Here is a 17,649-nt window from a genome sequence, read left to right as displayed (position 1 = left end):
GTATTTTAAATGTGTTCCTATTTTGAGGCTGTATTCCCCCATTATTGGCTTTGTACATTTTTTTTGTGCTAAGAGTTGAGAGCTATGGTGAGAAGTGAGACCTGAATTTGTATTCTTCCATTATTGGCTTTGTCCAGGTTTTTTGTGCAAAGAGGTTGAGAGCTATGGCCCAAAGGTAATCTTTATCCACTACTGGCCAAATGCATTTGCTTTGAATGTGGTGTGGGTTTCAATGCTGTTTCAATCAATGTGAGTTTCAAGGGCAGAGAAGTTTTAATGCAAAGTCTATTTTTGTTGTGAGGACAGTGTTGCTTTGTTTAGCAGATGTCTATTAGTGTTTGTCCATTGGGCTGTAAAATGTAAAAATAAAATCCAAATAATCATTGTATTAGTAAAGCAGTATGCACACATTAGCGTTTATGGTAAATGGGGCGAAATAGCCAGGTAATTGGACATTGGAATGGCTGCAAGGGGACTCTGGTGCCATATTTTGGTTGTCTGTTCTTCAGTTTGCATTTGAAAGTTGGTATCCCACAATTCCATTGAAGTGGATGGGGTTTACATAATTATGTATGCAAATTTTATGTTAATCAGCATACAGATTTGTACCTATTTTTCATGGGCCTTGTCCAGATTTTTGATGTTTCCAGGTTGAGAGGTATGATCATTATGGACCTGCTTAACAAAGATATAGGCAATTTCCAAACTCTTGCCCTGACACAGTTTGGCTTTATCAAGGGGAGATTCAGCCTGCCGAACCTGGTTGACTTCTTTAAGGCAGTCACCAACACTGTGGATGAGGGTGCATACAGCCTACATCGACCTGGCCAAGGCCTTTGATACCATTCCCCATTCAGGTATCATTGATAAACTCACCAAACTAGGCATCAATCCTTACATCACTAGGTAGGTTGCAAATTGGCTCACAGAGAGGACCCACAGAGTGAAAGTTGTGGATTCAAAGTCAGACTGTCGACCAGTCATGAGTGGAGTCCCACAGGGCTCGGTCTTGGGCCCTTTCCTGTTTGGCATCCACTTCTCAGAAGTCCAGGCCAACACAGAAGGACTCTGGTTGATCAAGTTCACTGATGAAAGCAAGCTAGGAGTCATTATCAACTCCCCAAGTGATGCAGAAATCCTACAAAAGGGCCTCTCCGAAACCAATGACTGGTGTCGGAACCAAGGCCTGAAGCTTAATGCCAAAAATGCGTTACCATCCCCTTTGGAAAAAACTCAGTTCCCATGAATTGCCACATTGATGGGAGCCCACTGAACACTGAAGGGGCCATAGGAGATCTGGGCACCCAGGTCAACAGCTACCTCACCTTTGACCACCACATTGCCACTATGGTCAGAAAGTCCTTCTATGTGGCACATATTATAACCAAGGGTTTCGCATCCAGAAAGAAAGAGGTCATCATCCCTCTCTACCATCCCTCATTAGACCAACCATCGTATATAATGCCCCATTTGGCATGTACCTGACCAGACACCTACAACAGCTGGAGAGGCCACAAAAGTACCTTTCAAAAAGGATCCTAGGCCTTAAACACATGTCCTACATGGACAGGCTCAAGAAAACTTCAGCTGTTCTCAGTCTCTTATCGTCTACTTAAAGGTGATCTCTGCTTGACTTGCAAAGCCATGTCCAACCGAGCCCTACTTGAAATGCTACACCTAAAAAAATCCCAATCCCCCCATGCCACATGCTCCAGAAATCACAACCACATTACCACAATTAATAGAACATGCTGGAGAGACAGGTTCATCTCCCAAGATTGCCTGTACTCTGGAATAAGCTTCCCATTCATGTCAAGCAGAGCACCTCACTAGCCCTCTTCAAGAAAAATATTGACGAGTGGATGGGTAACAGAAAGTTCACCCCAGGGATCACTCCATTTACCCTACTGGATAGGGGCACTGTGAGCTAAGATTGGGTGTCATGGTGCCTGGGCAATTTTTGGGGGTTAGGCTTGTAAAGGCTCCAGGGCCATTAGCCTAGTACACACCTATGAACCTATGAACCTAAGAGTAAAATCTAACACTTCTCACAAAGAAAATATAAAATCACTTCAGAAAGATAACAGTCTCAGTATATAGCACTAGCAAAAACCTAACATTTCTCACAAAGAAAATAAACAATCACTTCAGAAAGATAGCAGCCTCAGCATATAGCACTAACAAAGGGTGGAGTACGCAGCGTACTTCAAGAAACCATAAGTAAGCCAGTTTACTTACTGGAATAAACATCCTGAACCCGCCCCCCCCCCCCCCATGATTTGGTGCTGATGGGCCAGATGGGGTGGACTTTCAGCAGGCAACTGGCATGGGGGTTGTGACACAGGCACATGCACTGTTGCAAGCAGTTATGAAGATGATGCATATCTGTGTCTGATTGTGGATAGAATGTGTACAAAAATAAAACAATTTCCCCCTACTGCTGTGTGGTAGCAAATCTGGGGCTTCTACCATCCAGTCCAAATAGACAGTTCAAGGTAAAACTGGAGCCTACAGTCAGTGAGTAGTGGGAAACTTATAAAACAGTAAGGAAAAATAAATTGCAGGTAAACAACCTTCATTCCACAACAAAGCACTTAACTTATATCTTTTATCACATTGAAGTAACAACCCTTTCTACCAGCAGAAATCTCCAAACTGAAATAAAAGCGTTTCTTCTGCTCTGGTCTGTCATATTGCAGATCTCCCTAAGCAAGTGACATCATTTCAGTAATCCTCCCATAAAAACAAAAAATTACATGCATGAAACACAATGTGCATGCCATTCCATATTATTAGGGTCACTACTGTTCAGATAATATTTTTTATTTTTTTTTTGTTTTTGCTTATTTTAACATAATCCATAAAATATGTTTAAATTATTGTTGGCCACATTTTGCAATCACTAAATAGAAAAACATTGAAACAGACGAGTATCACATCATCTTACAGCAATGACCAACTCATTTCATAAGAAATCAGTAACACAGTGCTCACTCAGTGTTGTCTTCACCCATTTCCCGTACATCTGCTTGCCTTCTGTATCTTTGAGCCTTAAGTCAACTAATCCATTTTACAAATGTACTTTCTAGATAGCATTGCTGTGTTGTAACTGAGGCAAGCGTGTATTCTGTGTATTTCTGTGCATTTGGCCTTACAGGGTGTTTTTTCTTTTCCACTGGTTGTGAACCCTTGAGATGTTGCATTTAAGTAAAGGGATATGGTGTGCAGAGTCCCTAAGATGGGGAGGGGTAGGGGACTTTCCTCCTCACGGAAATGCATTATTTAGATATTGTGCAAGTTAGTATATTGGGGGTACTATTGTCAATCATTTGCAACTGATGGTTAATTTCCCATTTGAGAGTTGATGATTTAAAGGGGAAGAGGCTTCACTCCAGTTGCAAATAGAACAATGCTGAAACTATTACCTTTGAACTGTAACAGGTATTATAATAACAAAAGTGTTGCTCTAATGCGTGTAACCCTCAAAAATACAACAGGCACTATGAGAAAATGAAAACTAAAAAGAGAACCTCTCTTGCAATCAATATAGTGAGCAGTCAAATCAAACTGCTGCTAAAGTATAGCTCAAGAAATAAAATTAATTGGGGCAGAACATGCTATGACATGCACTAAACAACTGACTGTACCTTGGCCGTGATGTCCAATGTCCTTATTATTGCAAAATGACTATCATTTAGAAGTGCTATTCTCTGCAACTATCATTGAGTGTCTGTATCCTCTCACTCAGCTGTTGCAGCCCTCAGAAATTCTTTATAGGCCCTTATATTTGAAAACAAAAAAATATAAATGTTATTTATTAAGAGAAGATTCAACTCAGCTTATACTAGAAGTTGCAGACTTCTGCTTCTTTTCATATATCTGTACTACTTTACTGAGCAGATGTATATTAAGAAAAATATCACAATTAAAAAATGAGTCATGTTCTATTTATTCTCCAATCTTTTCATATACATTTAATTATATAATATTACTATAGCTTGCCAATATGTAGGTTAATCTGAGTCTTTCAGAATCCATCTTGTGAATGTCATCCTCATTACCAGACATGTGAGATAAGAGTAAATCCCAACATAATCACACTAATGGGGATTACCGCTATATTATGTGATATGTAAATGTGGCATTTTAATATGGTAAAGCCTGACTATGCTATATATCAAGCTGGGCTCAGGCTAAGGAGTCAGGGTCTAGGAGATAGGAAGGAACAGCAAACTCTGGCACAATATAGCATGGGGTGCCAGGTGTGGTACAGCTGAACACATTGATCTACAATTATACCTGAATAGTTTAGTGACTGTGCATTATGGGTAATAACATGTTACACTTTTGGCAGAAAATGTGTGTGAATCAGGCATAGAGGACACAGATGGGACAACTACAAACAAAGTTAAGAAGCTAGGGGATGCACAGGTGTTTTGGTGGAGAAATGTAGGCACTTGTTACTGACAGGTCAAGAGAGAGGGGAGACAAGCAAAGGACTCTGCTCACTGAGGTAGACAGGGCGCAACAGGAAGAGGTATGCCTTGCTCATAAGTTCCAGGATGGCCAATACTGATGCCATTAATTACTAGGGTAGCTGAAGTAATGGGAAGTTATCATTGACACACACAGAACTTGCCAATGAAGTTGAAGATACTCAAAAAGAGGAGGGACCTTTAAGACACACCAATCACTGCTAGAGATGACAATTGTGGACGACCACTAATCTCTAATTAGAAGGAAAAGAACAAAATGAATCCTACAACCAGTCATTATCTCATGGTGCAGTTAAGTATAATCAACCAGCATGAGTACCTCTTAAAAATATGGGGGAGGGACACAGTACTGACCATCAGTTGGACATGGCGGAGAACTGGAAATGTATCCAGACTATGGTTCAGAACAGAGCTATTCTGTGCACTATCATGATGGTGGGGTGGCATCTGCCATTAGCAGAAAGTGAGAATACCTTGGGATCCTCAGGTACTCTGACATTCATCCAACAGAAGATGTGCCTATGAATTGCACAGCTCCACCTGCAGCATACAGTTAATGTTATTCTGCATAATCTTAGTGTAGCCATAGCAGAGATGTGCAGACATGGATTTTGTGAATCTGGATTCAGTGTTATATCTAACACCTAAGACAAGTTTACAGTAAGGGGCTTAAACCAGGCTTTAGAGTTCCAGCTTTAATTATGGAGGAATAAAATGATATACCCACACTGCTTCATGCATAGATTAATTATTTTTTTTTTATTAGTTTTCTTACTGAAATATCTTTGCTATGCAGATAACTGTCACAATTACTTTCCAAAAATGCTTGCATTCATAAATGTGTTAAGTCTGAATATGTCATGTTGCTTTAATTTTAATGTTTCTTTTGCAAATATTTAAGATTTATAGTTGTGAGTTTTATTCTCCTCTAAAAAAAAAGAATTAGTCATTTTTTTCTGACCTTTCAGCCTTAGTAAATAGATTCATAGGTAGCTATAAAGTGTCGTCCAGGAAGCTATTGAGAATCCCAGCTCAATTTCCAGAGTAAACCACAGCACTGCCTGGTAAACAATTAAAGAAAATGGAGGCTGAAGGCATCAAGCCCTGATCTACAGGAAGCAGCTCATTAACAGCTCATAACCTTAATCCTCTATGCCAATAGGTAGACTAAAACAATGAAACACATATCTGGAATACACTGAACCTCAAAAAGATTAAATATGGAAAGCTCTTATGTTACTAATTTTATTTCACTGTATTTATTTATTTATTTGAGGTTTGATGACCATGTAGGTCAGCTTTGTCCTGGGATGTATTATTGGACTATTAATTCTTACAACAAGGATTGGTCAATAACCACTTTAATAAACCTGAATTTAAATTTGGCCACAAAATGCTTAGAATTAATCAGAGAGTGTGTGTGTGTGTGTGTGTGTGTGTGTGTGTGTGTGTGTGTGTGTGTGTGTGTGTGTGCCTGTGCACATTACTGAAGTGACACAAGTAGGAACTGTGCAATTGTTAGGGTGTCAGTTGTCACATCTGTGGCATCTGTTCCTCTGTACAAGGCAGGAGTGTCATTGAACATTGGAGCAGTCCTTCATTATAATTCAATAGTACCAATTTTCAGTTCAAAGATTGCAGACTAAATCAATGCACACCATTTGGAAATTAAGATTTATTAAATTTTTTATGGTCTTACTGCATCAAAAACAGTCATGGAATAACATCTAGCTTAAGAAATATGAATATCTCTCGTACCAAATATAAAGTTTATGAAGAAGCTTTTGCAGAAAGAAAAATTCCATTTGATGTCATTGCCTGTATTACAATCCTCAAAGTTCATATGAACTGAAACAATCTGCTACCAGAAACTGAAGGCAGAGAGAGCTCTTATGTGCCCTTCGATGTGACAGCTGATGTTGCATTATGAATAAAACATTATTCAACAGAATAACGCATGTACCATAAAAAATAATAACTTACAAAAGCCTTCTGCAAGATAACAGAAAAGCAATTACAAAGGAGGCTGAAAAGACATAGCCAACAGTAATACATTAGATGAAAGGAAAAGGAACAAAAAATGAACAGCACAGATTAGAGTCGTGATAATGTGTATACATAAAGTATGCTCACATATTCCTTAATCAGGTCATGTCTGCATATTAGGAGTAAGTGGCTTTTTTATGTGTGTGATACACTTTTCCATGTGCCATTTCATCATTCAGCAAAGATTATCATCTTCCACTATTTATGACTTTATAGCAGTCTGATATATATATTCCACTTTGTATTAAAAATTTCATCAGGCATAACAAAATTCCATACATAAACGGGGCATATACTTTTAAATATATAAAAAATGAATCCTCACTGCTATTTTTCAAAACAAAAATCATTCCTTTATTAAAACATCATCTAAACTAATGACAGTTTTTCCTCAAGCAAGACATACAGAATATCATAATTGTTAAATTCCATAAGTGAAAGAGTACACCATCTAAAGTGTGAAAACATCAATCACTATAGCATCAAAACCTTTAATCAAGTCAGCATTTCTATCAGGGTTTTGTGCATAGTTGTTAACAAAGAAAATAAAAGCTGGAATAAAGATGATAAAGGCAGAACTAACTCTGCTAATAAGAAATCAGAATGCCGAATGTTGCTTGAGGAGAAAGGGAACACGGCTTCATGCCAGAGTATAGTTCTTTCAATACGGCAGTTCTGGGCACAGCTCCAGTTTTACATTCTAATTGTGCTTAATGGTATCAATGCAGTTTCCAAAGGGCAGAATTAGTTGTCAAGCAGTTTATGGCAGCCTGATGAAGAAAATATTTTCTAGCAGTTAAAGTACAGAGCTTTAATACTGACAACACATAGTGCCAGGATTTTAATCCCGTAGGTCTCAGTGATAAAAGGTTATTTTTTGCCAGCATACCATGGAATGGCACATACCTTAATATGATAAAACGGACTTAGTCATTGTGCATTTGTCTGCATTATTGTGCAAATTCTGCTCCGGAACAATCCTGTAGTGTTTCATAGCTTGAGTGGCATCAGTATTTACTCATGGTGTGCTACTCTCAGCAAATCTGTTACCCTCCATGTGCTTCCACATTACAAGAAGTTCATCTTCATACCTCTCAACTGTACAGATTTTCACAGAATGTCCAGATTTTGCCTCATATTTTTGTCTGTTTTTCATGCAATTATGGTTTCTGGCAAATTAGTGACAAATCATTAAAGACTGACATTAGAAAATAATGACAGAGATTTGAGTTTCAGACTTTATACCCTTCATAAAATTCATGTTAATGCAAAACCTATTATTCTATCAACTTTCTAAGTTTGTAAGAGCAATATTTAAAAATTGTCCCTATTTTTGGGCCTTTGTCTCACTTTTATTTATGGTTTTGTCCAGATTTCTTGCTTTAAGAGGTTGAGAAGTATGGATGTCTTATACGAAGAGAATTGGTTCTAGTTACTTATTCATTATGGAAGGATAGTGATCCATAACTGGAATTATGGTGCAGTAGGCATGCAGCACCTGCTAATGTTTGCTGCTGTCCCTCAGGTAAGGCATTGCACAAAGGCACCTGTCTGACCTAGTCCTGCACTTGAATGAGAGTACTAGTACATTGGGTCTCAGTGAAAAAGTTCATCTGACTTTCCTAAACTGGGATTCTCTACTCCCATCAACAGAAACAAGCCAAGCAAATCCAAACAGAACCACACGCCAAGAAGCAAAATGTCACAAGTATCACATTTTAGCTAGACATTATACATACTGCGCCCTTTCTGCATTCAGCTGTAGAAAATAAGTTGTCTTACTCAGCATGTTGGACCAAATGAGAATATCTGGATACTGCCTCTTTACAGGGCTGGCTCTACTAAGCTGGTGAGTACAGAGAAGAAACCCAACTGCCTAAATTAATTGCATTGCATTATGAAAGCAAAGATCCAGTTACAAAAACATGCTGTCACTCCCCCATTCATAGATTTGGCAAATTTTCATCAACAATCCCTTTAAAATACAGCTTCAGAAAATGTAGAAAGAACAGGCATTTGTCGTCAGATGTCTGAAAAAACAATGTATGTGATTTTCTGAGTATGCTCTCAAGCCAGTCCATTAAAGAAACCTGAAACTTAGCACTGCAATAGATGTAATGATGAATTAATCTGAATTATCAGGTTATCCTGTTTTCAGCATAACTATTTAATTCAAGAGAAGTGGTATAGTAAAAAGAGAATACATATTTAGGCAATGAAGAATTACTGTGAATCACACCAACTGGGAAGTAACGATGCTGCTACAAACTCCAGCAGCATATGTCTATCTGCAGGCCAAACCAGAGCTCATTACAACAGGCAGGGATCTCAGAACACATATTATCCAAGGATTTTAAAATACACCACCAAAAGGCAGCATTCTGTAAAACCAAGATTAAAGCCCACATAGAAATAGGAATGTTACCTTGCACTCTGATCAACTAAGCTACCCCAGGGGCCCATCTTTAAACCAAGAAACAACCCTTGGAGACCCCTGATAAACTCAATCCTTAATCCTAAACAGCTTACACTATTACAGGACTGGACAACATGGTTATGCAATTTTTTAATGTCACTGTGGCCAGCTTGGTAAATTTGGACATCCTAAGGCAATGTAGCAACTGTGTCATGTTCTCAGATAACCAGTCAATCATTAAAGAAAACAGCACAGTATATAAGACATGTAAATACACAACTTCCTTGGAGGCAAAAAAGGTTGTCAGAATACCTACACTACATCCCTCACACATACCACTCACCACACACACACACACACACACACACACACACACACACACACACACACACACACACACACACACACACACACACACACACACACACTGGCTTATGCTGAGGCACTAAGAAACTTTCCCAAATCTCAAAGGAAACCACCTAACTGCAACACAGCTCTTCAGCAATCACTAAAACCCACACCAAGAGAAACACCAAACATCTCACATGAGCCTTCACCCAATGGCCCCCAACAGCAATGCCTATAAGGCAAGCATATACTTTACCTAATACTCTTGTCATTGGGAACTCCATTTTGCAACACACAGATTGGACAAGGAGAAGATAACAGTAAGATGCCCATCTGGAGCCTGGATCCACAATGCTATGCACGCAGTGAAGTCACTGCACCCCAAGTACCAATATGATTTATCATAGTCCATGTGGGTGTAAATAACATACCTCACTGGACTACATGAAAAAAGATATAATGGATCTCTCAGAATATGTGTCACAGATAGGTATGAGCCTTGTATTGAGCAGTATTCTAACTTCATCAAGAATGATGCCAAATTACAAACATAAAATGATTGATTTTAACAAGTGACTAAATTTCTGGTGTCACTCCAGGGTGATCCAGTATCTGTCTACATACATTGCTTTGCCAAGGATGAGCTGCACCTGTCTCCCCTAGGCTTTTACATATTGGTTAAAACTTTAACAACCCTCTTAGAGCCTTTTTTAAGCAATTCCAAAACACGAAACTACCAACATAGTGAAAAAATCTCCAAGCAACCTTAAAGTGCTATTGATCAATGTTATGAGCCTAAACAAAAACCTCCACACTCTTTAAACCCTCCTCCCTCTGAAGAATGTAGATATCTGTGCCATGACCGGGATTTGGTTTAAAGTCAGTGAAAGTACTCCAGTAGTGCAAGGCTATAGTGCCTTCCCCACATTTAGACCAACAACAACACAGACTGGGGCCAAAGGTGGAGGTGTCTTGATCTACATTAGCAACAAACATACCTCCAGGTTGGTTAAACAGAATGTTACCATGACGTCCATCCATGTACAAGTCACCATAGATACAGTCTATCACCATATCATGGCTAGCTGCAGGTCACCATCTATGCCCCTAGTGCCTAACAACTCTTACCTAAACCTACTACAGGCGCTCACCATCCAAACATCCTATTCATGAGTGTCTTTTAACTACCCCTCTATAGACTGGGAAACTTGCACTGCCTCAAACTCACAGGCACAGGGCTTCTTGGACTTAATTAAAACAAGCCCTAGAACAAGATAGTGCACACTCCAACCAGAGGATCAAACATACTGAATCCAGTACTCACCAACATGGGAGAGAGTTGCAACCTACCTCCCATGTGATATCCTCACTAGTGAGGTTGGATCACAAAGCTGTCTCCTTTGAAGTAAAAATCAACCTGGAAAACCCGTCTAAACCAGCAACAGTTAAGAACTACTCTAAGGCAAACTATGTCCTATTAAGTGATAGTTTGTTAAAATTCAGGGTACCTCCAAACCACAATACCACAGCTGGCTATGCAGAATTATTCACAGAGACCTTCTGCACAAGTGTACATTGCTACACAGAGGATGATCTTCCTACCAGAAGTAAACTCAAAACAAACACTAAAAATAAACTCCACTGGTGGAATCCTTACCCAAGCAGGGTATATAATAAAAAAAAAAACTCACGGCCAAAACCAGGAAAAGCAGCTCCCTTAAAGTCAAGTGCTATTTTATACAAGTAAACAAAAAACTAAGAGGTTTAATTAGGTCCAGCAAGGCCAACAACAAAGTCGGGACAGACTTGTAGGCTAAGGACAATCACAATGCTTTCTTCAGCTATGTCCAGAACTTTAAAGGTAACACACAGCAGTGTTCTGAACTAGTAGCGAACAGTACCACCTTGACTGAGCTGGGTGTCATAGAAATCTACCAGCTAATAAATTTGGCTCAGACACAATGCCAAAAAATGTATTATAATGCCCTTTGGGAAATTGTCAACCCAAGTTAATTACTCCTTCAATAAAACACCCCTAAGAGTCAACCCAGTAGTAAGGAATCTGGGTATATATTAAAAAGCAATCTGGCCTTTGCCAACATGTAGTTAAGATAGTAAGAAAATAATTCTGTGTTACCCAACATATAGGTAAGGGTATGGCATCCAGGTCCAAGGAAGTTAGAGTACCATTCAACTCAGCCCTTATCAGACCCATCATTGAGTACGATGCCCCCTGTGGCATGTACCTAACCAAACCTAAAATAAAATAAAATAAAATAAATAAATAAAATAAATCATTGAGTACAATGCCCCCTGTGACATGTACCTAACCAAACACTTGCAACAGATGGAATGCCCACAAAGGTTTCTCACAAGGAGAACTTGTGGCATGAATACCCTGCTCTACACTGTGCACCTAAAGGCTCTATCTCTGTATTCCGTCTCTAACAAGTTAGTGAGAGGGGATCTTCACCTGTCTTACAGGGCTTCCGCAGACCCAGCCCTAATGGATTGGTTGCATGTTTGCAAAACAAACAGCACCATCAACACTAGATTCAGAAATCTGACCTGCACCTGTGATATAAACAGAACATGCTGGAGAGACAGATAAGTGCCCCAAAGGATCCCCACACTACAAAATATTCTCCCTATCCATGCCAAACAGAGTTTATCTCTGACTCTATTCAAAAAAACAGTCAAAAAAAGCCTTCCTGCGCGAAAGGCAAATGCACGGCTCAAAAACCAACGTAAAACACCAACAGAAGAAGAGCCAGCATACTGTGTTCAAGGAATCACTTTATTGTAGATAAAACAAAAAACAAACCGGTTTCGGCCAGAAAATATCACAGCCTTCTTCAGTGCAAACAAAATACAACTGTTTAATCTTTAAATACACCTATCTAGAGGCTTATTGGTCCATCCTAGAATTGTTCATTTAAACCAGGTGGAAATAATCCACCCAGTTTTGCAATCCACTTTTTTTCTTTGTTATTTAAGATTGAGTGCCACCCAGTTTTAATGGATTTTTTGCCCTTAATGATGTCAATGACCATGAAAGAAAATCTGGCAGTAGGTTGTATCAAATGATGTTTATATAGTGCATTGGTTGCCTTTTTGTTTTTGATATTACTAATATGTTCCGAAATTCTGATTCTCAATGGGCGAGAAGTCTGACCAATGTAAAAGGAACCACAAGTACATGTAGCTTGATATATTAACCAATCGGTGCTACAATTGGCAAAAAAATATGTATCATAAAATAAAATCTATTCAAAGAAAACCTTGACAATTTGATGGGAAATCATAAATCTACCCCAAGTCAGGCCTATGGATAGATGCCATTAGTAAGAAAAGTATTATCTTAACAACCCCTACAAATTCCTTACTTATCTTTCTAATAATATGCCCCCCACATAGACACCCATGATACTTGGGATCCAAATGGGTGTTGGGTGTACAGCTAGGTTTGTAAATGGCCCTAGAGGTTGTCGACCTAGTAACAACCTATTAAGCTATAACTCAACAGAAGTGCAGGATTTGTAGCAATGGTTAGCCAGTGCAGAGAGGCTAGAGTTGACCTTGATGAAAACTGAATAGTAGATATGGAATACAGGAAGGAGGCAAAAATATTTGGCCAATCAGGGTTTCAGAGAACGTTGAAGGAAATGATTGTGAGAAGTTTATTGTTGGCAGATTGGTGGACTGGAGTTCCATGCCAGCAGAGAAGATAAAGGTGGAATGGGTGCAGAAGCTTTACTTGACTGAATAGTTACGGCAGAAAATGTCAAAAGCTATTGTTGTCAGACTGGAGACATTTGTTTTGATATAAAAAGTTTTGTCAAAACTATGGCCTGTGTAAAAACAGTTAATGGTACACAACAAAAGAGTTTTTCACAGACCATGACTTTTCAGCCAAAACTTTTCTGCGGAGTATAACCTTTCACCCTATCTATTAGGATATGGGAAGTATAGATTTTAGATCCATCCATTTTGAGAGTGTTTCCACCATGGGGTATGACATCTTTTAAGATCCTTGAGGAAGATGAATTGAATCTACAGACCCTGGAAGAGTCTGGTACTTCAGTTATCACAAAGGTGCAAAGAGATTGCCAGCTACATAAGAATTCTTTGCCAGGTATGATGAGAAGCCAGACACTACAGTTGTTTCTACTATTTAAGAGGTTAATAACAGTCAGGCAAAATGCTACGCACAGGGCTGCAATGGTCTGAATTGATATCAGAGACCTAAACTAGCACAATTTGATTTTGTGCTGAGATAGATTCGCAAGTTTCAGTATTTACAGTATTTCATTTGTGACTGGTATTATAATGACAAAATGGCAGTGGTGTGCATTGCTACTTTGGCCCTTTTGCCTCACCTTCTTTTTCTTCTCCTACCCATTTTTACATATGATTAAAGCCTGAAATTTAGACCTGCCCTACTGGGAGTAAAGATTTTGTTCTTAAATGCTTGTTATAGTTTAATAAATTGTGGGGGCAGGGAATGTGGAAAGCTGTCACTTGCTTCCTATTATTTTAAATGGTTGGAACATGGTTGTCTTATCTGTAGGTCTTTCAAATGTGACAAGGTAGTGGAATGCTTCTTTTTTCACTCCTAATTCCCTGCCATGGCTACATTTAAGGACTTGCACTGTTTGTACATATTTTGTTTTCACAGTTGGTTGTTGGCAAAAAATAATCTGTTTTTATCATTGTGTTGTAGGACAACACAGTTTTGAATCTTTTTTCTGGAATAGGCTCAGAAATCCTATTAGTATTAACTATATATTTGTAGGTTGCCCTAGACTAAGCAGCATCCTTCTATCAGTATCTAATATACTAAATTATTGGCAGATTTTTCATTTTCTCCTGGAATGCTAACAGACTCCTTAATCAGGCCAGATGATTTCCACTTGCAATTTCTATTTGCAAACTGTATGAGTCAAAGCCAGTCATTTAGCCAGACAGTGCTCCCTGGTCAAGCCTGAAAAATGACAGTTGTGCCCAGTGGGTTTACCCAATCTTCAAATAAATTACATGAATTCTCTATCATAAAATAATTATAAATATAAACATAATTTTTTTATCCCCCTTGCGACATTATTTTTACTGGCCAATGGCCTGTGTCCACGCCAGGTCTATCAGATTGTGTTTGACCCCCCCGACTTGTTCTGATATCGCTGAGGACAGATGTGGATCCTAACAGTGTCCTGGGGCTCAGCCAACTCTGCTTCTGTCCTGGGGGATTTCTTTAAATGCCCTATCAACATCTCTGCACCACCTCCCATGCTCACCACTTAAGTTCAAGGGTAATTCCCCTCTTTGAACCACACATCCCCTAAGGAAGCATCAGCGATGATCGAGCTCACACTGGGAATGAGCATGCCCACCCCTCCCTGCCACTCCATCAGTCAGGGCGACAAGGACATAGTTAGGGCTGTATCCTTCTATGCCACCAGAGTGGCTAATATAAACATAAGGCCAGATTCAATAACACCTACACTAAGTGCATACTATGTGCACATGGAACACCTCTACCACATTTGTTTGCTTTCTAGTCACTCAGAAGATTACACAGTAGTCTACACTTTAAGGTAACCTTTATGAATCCCACTCAATATTTAAAGCCACAAGAAAATCAGTAGGAAAACTAAAATTAGAAGGAAGAAGGTGTGAGTTATGCGTGTGTTGCCTAGTTACTCAGAACAGTGTACACTTAGTGTAGGCGTTAAGGAATCCCAGGAATAATCTTGTCTGTTGCAGTCTTAATTATAGTATTATGATCAAATATCGCAAATTACTTGCTGCTGACATCCTTAAAATGAAGCCTGCTACACATAATGAAATGCTACACTGAGCATAAAAATAGGAGACACCATCACACATGCTTCCTAGTTATAATTCACCATGAAAGTAAAAAGACTCTAGGGTAGTTAGCCTAGTAACCTCTTATGGTCCTATGTAGTTCTTTTCAACGATGCTGAGTTTTTGCATCATCAAGAAGTTATGACACCACTAAAGAAATACACAGGTGAAATCATGGGCATAGGAGACAGAGATGAGTGTTGGACAGACAAATGGTGTTGAGCAGCATTTGATTTCTGGAAAGGAGGAAACCTGTTGGAAAGATATTGTTACTGACAGTAGAACTAGAAGGAGGGAAGGGATGGATTTGTTAGATGTTGTTAAAACTAAGATGGCATAGTGGATGGGTTTCATGAAAACTTAAGATTGCGATTTATTAGCTATTGACTTCTTATGAAAGGAAGTATGGGAAGCCTACAGTTATGTTAAATTAGTTTGTGACATGTTCAAGTTTTGTGGCAGGTACAACAGCTGGGTAAGTAGATTAGTGTGCCCAGGACCACCTGAGCATATAGACCATAATTACATGGAGACTGCATTTCAGTAGAGGCTGCAGTTTGTTAAGGCTATTAAGGGGTGTAAGAGGTGAAATATGAAATATAAATTGCCAATTCCTGCTCTATTTATGGTGTTTTTGACTTGTTGAATGTTAACACTCACAAATACATCTCACTCTCAATGCTAACAAAACAAAAATCATGATATTCTCTCCTTCGTGAAATTTCACCATAGACAAAAGCTGCTTTAAAATAAAAAGCCACAATAACACTCTAATCAATATTGTACCTCACACCAAACTACTTGGAGTCACCATTGATGAACATTTAAAATTCGATATCCATATCCAAAATAATATCATAAAAACTCAACAAAAAATAGGTCTGCTATAAAGACAAAATCGCTATCTAACTGCTTCTACTAGATGTACTCTAGCCTCCTCCTACCTGCTCCCCTCTCTTATGTATGGTGCCTCTTTACTTACTCATCTCCAGCTTAGCCTAAAAAATAAACTGGAAGCCTGCTATAGCAAAGTCTGTACATTTGCTACAAGGTCAAAATACTCCACCCATCACTGCCATTCCCTCCAGTCCCTAAACTGGCTTGAGCTTCCTAATTACCTGAAATTCATACAACTCACCACTGCTCACAAACTCATATTCCAACCCTCCATCTTCCCCGCTCTTTCATCTATCTTAACCCCTTACCTCCCCGGTCATACTCTTAGATCTGAAAACCAAAGCCTCCTTAAAATCTATAAACCCCTTCGCCCTCCTGGCCAATTACTTCTATCGCACTCCTTAGCTAAACTATGGAATCCCCCCCCCCCCCGCTGTACTCACAACCACTCTAATTTCATATCTCTCCTCCATTCTTGATATATAAAGTTGAATATCCTTCCCCAAAGCAATAATGAAATAAGAAATGTTTGCTATAATGCAAAAAGAAAAGTATGCTTTTTATTAACACAAGGTTTTGACTTGTAAAGCAAGGGTTAACGTGATACAATGTTTGAAATAAATGTTTCTTTCTAAAAAGCAGAAATGCATGCTTAGATAAAAATAAATATAGAAAGTATGACATCCTTAGCAACAACTAGCTCAGACATACATCTGCTAGGAACATGCTTAGTTTAATATATGTGGTTTAAAATTGGTTCACGAAAAGAAAAACATGTCTAGTTTGTAAAGATGACATAGTTATGGGTTAGGCTTAAACTGATACAGTAAAATGGCATCCTGTTATGACTGACTGAAACATGTAGAGACATTTCATATTTTTAACAGGGCTTTTTGGTGAGCTTTCAGATGCAGAAATGAAAGAAATAAAATACACTTCAACCGACGCAAAGATGACATGGAACAAAAATCAGTCGTGTAAACCACAAGGACACTAGGAAATAACATCTGCTGCTATGCAAAGTGTATATAAACTGGACATTGCTTGCTCTTCTGGAGAAGCATATTGATCAAGTGTGCATTGATCTAGGCAACACAGTTCATGAGAAGCAAAGACTGTATTCCGGCTATGTTACAATAGAATTGAAATAACTCAGACAGTGTAACTGCTTGGACATATTAAACTATAACGGAAACAGCAATACACTGTAAGTCTGGTTATTCTGCCATTTACAAAGAATTTAACAATTCTTACCTTACCTCAAACTGGGACTGTTCCTGCTCCCTTCCCACCTAAATTGCATTGTCTTCTCTTTCAAACCTCCCTTCAATCTCCTCTACTACCACCTCTGATCACTAACATTATTGTTAGAACAAACATTGAACTTGTATTAACACTTTATGACTTGTACGTTTAATTATATTATCTGTATTACTTTTGATTTTATCTATATTTTAACATTTGTGTTTGTTAAACATATACTCCCTGATTTTGTATTTGTATTTTAAATTGTATATTTATGCTTTTGTATACTGTATATTCCATAATTTACTTATGTTGTATTCTGTTAACTGCTTTTGG

This window comes from Protopterus annectens, chromosome 3.part0, assembly GCF_019279795.1.
Source record: "Protopterus annectens isolate FY-2018-M chromosome 3.part0, PAN1.0, whole genome shotgun sequence".
NCBI classification, from domain to species: Eukaryota; Metazoa; Chordata; order Ceratodontiformes; family Protopteridae; genus Protopterus; species Protopterus annectens.
Note: the sequence above shows the minus strand (reverse complement) of the source record.